Raw genomic sequence first — 3931 nt, 5'->3', positions numbered from 1 at the left:
GGCCAGGGCTGGCGAGCGCGGGGAAGGGTGCAGCCCTTGGGGACCCCGGGGACCTCGGCGGGTCTCCACCCCCGGGAGAAGACGCAGTGCAGGCGCGAAGGTCGGGGCGAGGTGGGAGGATGGGATGGCATGGGTGCCTGGACAAGGACGTGACATCCAAGATTTCCCTTTGAAACTTTTTGTTAGTCTGCACTCCACCACCACTTCGAGATCCCGCGCACACGCCCCTGCGCGCACCCACCTCCCCGAGAGTGTATCCGCACGTGCCCTCGCACTGGCCCCCGCCTCCACCACTGGCACCTCTCCCCGCACCACACACCGGCTTGCGCCCACCTTACCCTCAGAGGCCCGCGTCTCTATCTCCCTTTAGATCCCCTTGCCGGCGCTCTCTTCTCCCTTTTCTGTCGCTTTAATCTCATTCAGCAGAAGCGCTCCCCCGTTTCACCGAGGGCATGCCCTTAGTGCTTTAGGGGCCTGTATTTTTAAAGACCCGACAAATCGGGAAATTGACCGAGTTCTGTTTCTCTCCGCCCCGGCCCACCTTCTGTTTACTTTAGCCACGTGGGCTGAGTAGAAGGGGGCGTCTCACAGATTCAAGATGGGTTTCTCACGAGTGACCCTCTCCTCCTCTCGCTAGGAGGAAATAAACCTGCACTTTCAAATGCTTAAGTTGCCTCTCTTAAGAGCCTCTACTTTGAAGTAGTTTCCACCCGTACAATTAAGTAATGAAGAAACCGACCGATACAGAGCTAATTCCGAATGACTGATGCTTGATTTTCCCTGACATTCGGAGCTCTATAACTATGCTCTTCCTTTGACCGGAGTTTTTCTCTATTGTCAAGTAGTGTTACTTCCCATTCTAATGCTCCTTTTTCTAGTCATCAACTTTTTGGTTGAAGATGAGATGAAGAACAAAGCCCATATGAATCATAGTAAGAATCATATTATGTCAGATAGTAGTTTTTGAAATATTCCCTTCATCGTTAACATGTTGTTGCATGACTGACGTTCAAATTTTAAGTAGGTATTTTGGTCACATCTTTTATGGGATCACTGCATGGAGATCACAATACCCTTAAGTCAATACTAGTTACATTGTGTAACCACACTTTTTTTTATCTTTACTTTCTTTAGAAGTGAAGATCTAATTTTACGAAATCGGAATATTTCCTCTTCGAAGAGTGTAAAAAAGGAAACTCCTTGTAAGTGTCGCATTGTTGCTAATAAGAATGTTTAGTGTGTCCAGTCAAACATTGTTTATTCCATTTTGAAACAAAGTTGACTCAGATTTCAGATTTTGCACAAACTAAGGAAAATAGTACATTTTCCCCTAAACATTTCATGTTTATGGGAATGTCATTCCATGTTTTCTAGCTGTACACTAAAGTGTCACTTAGGTCTTGGCAATTGTTAACACACTCTAAAATCTAAGCTGTTGGAAAGTTCTTTGTGATCTTTCTTTCTATATTTCTTTTCTTTTCTTTCTTGAGACAGAGTCTTGCGCTGTCAGCCAGGCTGGAGTCCAGGGGCGCGAACTAGGCTCACTGCAACCTCCGCCTCCCGGGTTCAAGCGAGTCTTCTGCCTCAGCCTCTCAGGCGCGCGCCACCATGCGCAGCTATTTTTTGTATTTTTAATAGAGACGCGGTTTCACCATATTGGCCAGGCTGGTCTCGAACTCTTGACCTAGTGATCTACCCGCCTTGGGATTACAGGCGTGAGCCATTGCGCTCCGCTTGTGACTTATTTTTCAAGTCCGGGGAATAAAGTTCTCTCAAGACCACGGCATGCTTTTATATAGTGCACAGTATTGTAGAGTTGAAACATGGGCTTTGGAGTTTTACAGAGCTGAGTGACTCTTAACTCTATCTTTTCCAGTGTGACCTTGTGCATTTTACTTAACTCTCTCGGTATCTATCGGTTTCTTTTAATCTGTTGAACAACCTGTAAGACATGAGGGTTGTGGTGAGTTTTTAATAAAAGCACTAGGTAAGTGCCTAGGTAGCTACTACTACTACAATAATAAACTGTTTACTTCTAGGAGTTATTTTGTTTCTGATTATAGAATTATATAATTATATATCTTCTTGCATTTAATAATATATGGAAATATTATATTAACATGTGTTTAATATAAAAGTATCCACATGTTCCTTTAGTTATATTTGGGAAATGATCTTTCAAGTCAGCTCCTTCTCATTTCTTCTTTGAAAACTGCTCTCTGTTGTAACAGGTTGTTCTTGCCTATTTGGAATCATCTTTGGCTTGCAGTTGGTTTTACAACAGGCCCTGAACATTTTCTTGCCAACTTCTTTCTCTGCACCTCCACTCTACCCTTAACCATGATGACGCTTTGAAATTTAAAATAAAATACATTACTCATCTTGGCTGTTATGACCTTTCAGCAGCAAAAGGAAATAAAATTCTGAAGGCCTTCAAGTATAAAATATTTTAGTTTTTTTTTTTTTTGATCTTAAAAACTTCTTCCTTAGCTGCTATTTCTGGGAAAGAAAGGATATAGTTTGCAATGAACGCAGTGTGCACTTGTATGGGTAATTCAGAGCCAGCTTTTATTAATTGTGTGCATTCTTGAGATTCCTTCTCCTATAGGTGTGGAAAATGTATGTTTAAAATATAATTTGCTGTTTAAAGAACAATTAATTATCAAATTCCTTACCATTTTTTCCCCTCAAACTAGAAATAGCGGCACTGCTTCCATACAGAGAGATCCTTGCTTCCTTAACGGAGAAAAAAGACTAATAGAACAAGTTCCACAACATGCTACTCTGTGTTAGAAAATTGACTTGATTGGCCTGTGCACCTGCTATCTAACTCAGTTTTCAGTCTTTAAGTCTCTTAGGGTGAAGGCAGTTTCCTGTCTGCTGCTGTCCATTAAAGAGCTAACGATGGTAGTTTGCTTCACAATGCAATTTTTTTTAATGTTGTACTAACACAAAATTAATAGGTGCATTCTTCATTTCCTCCCCTCCTGCAGACTAGAAAATGTTCTTTCTAGCCGGGCATGGTGGCGGGCGCCTGTAGTCCCAGCTACTCAGGAGGCTGAGGCAGGAGAATGGGTGAAGCCAGGAGGCGGAGCTTGCAGTGAGCCAAGACCGCGCCACTGTACTCCAGCCTGGGCTACAGAGCGAGACTCCGTTTCAAAAAAAAAAGACAAGGCAAGGCAAGGCAAGGCAAGGCAAGGCAGGGCAGGGCAGGGCATTTTATTTTTTTCTTTTTTCTTTGAAATGGAGTCTCGCTCTGTCGCCCAGGATGGAGTGAGTAGCGTGATCTCTGCTCACCGCAACCTCCGCCTCCCGGGTTCAAGCAATTCTCCTCTCTGCTCTCGAACTCCTGACCTCGTGCTCCACCCGCCTCAGCCTCCCAAAGTTTTGGGATTATATTTTTCTTTAAGGACTTGATACTCTCTTCAACACAGAGAAATAGTTGTGATATACACTGCTTTGAAAAAATTGTAGTGGTTTAACAAAAACAAAATCATGGCATGTTGTTTCCCATCTCCAAAAACACGTTTCTAAAGTATAACATAAAGATTCTCTGCATGCTTAAAAGACAGTTGACTATCAAACAGCATAGCAGTCACTGCGGTGAAAAAGCTTTCTTATTTGTTTTCTTTGGTTACATTACTGCACTTTATATGTAGGTACATATTTAACACAGAATACTAAGTTTTAACAGTCTCCAGTAGATGAAATATTGAGATATAATACTTTAGCTTGTTAACATAAATTATTATTAATAAAAATTATTGTGTAAACCCAGGGATTATAATATTATGAGAGTCTCGATAGAATCTCATGATTTCTACTTACTTTTTTCCTAATCTGATTTTATCTGCTTAATTTTTCTTTATATAATTTGAAAATTTTAAAGAAAAAATACAAATTATATTAAACTAATGAAATATTTAATTAA

The sequence above is a fragment of the Colobus angolensis genome, unplaced genomic scaffold (genome assembly GCF_000951035.1).
Source record: "Colobus angolensis palliatus isolate OR3802 unplaced genomic scaffold, Cang.pa_1.0 Scaffold217, whole genome shotgun sequence".
Classification (NCBI taxonomy): domain Eukaryota; kingdom Metazoa; phylum Chordata; class Mammalia; order Primates; family Cercopithecidae; genus Colobus; species Colobus angolensis.
Note: the sequence above shows the minus strand (reverse complement) of the source record.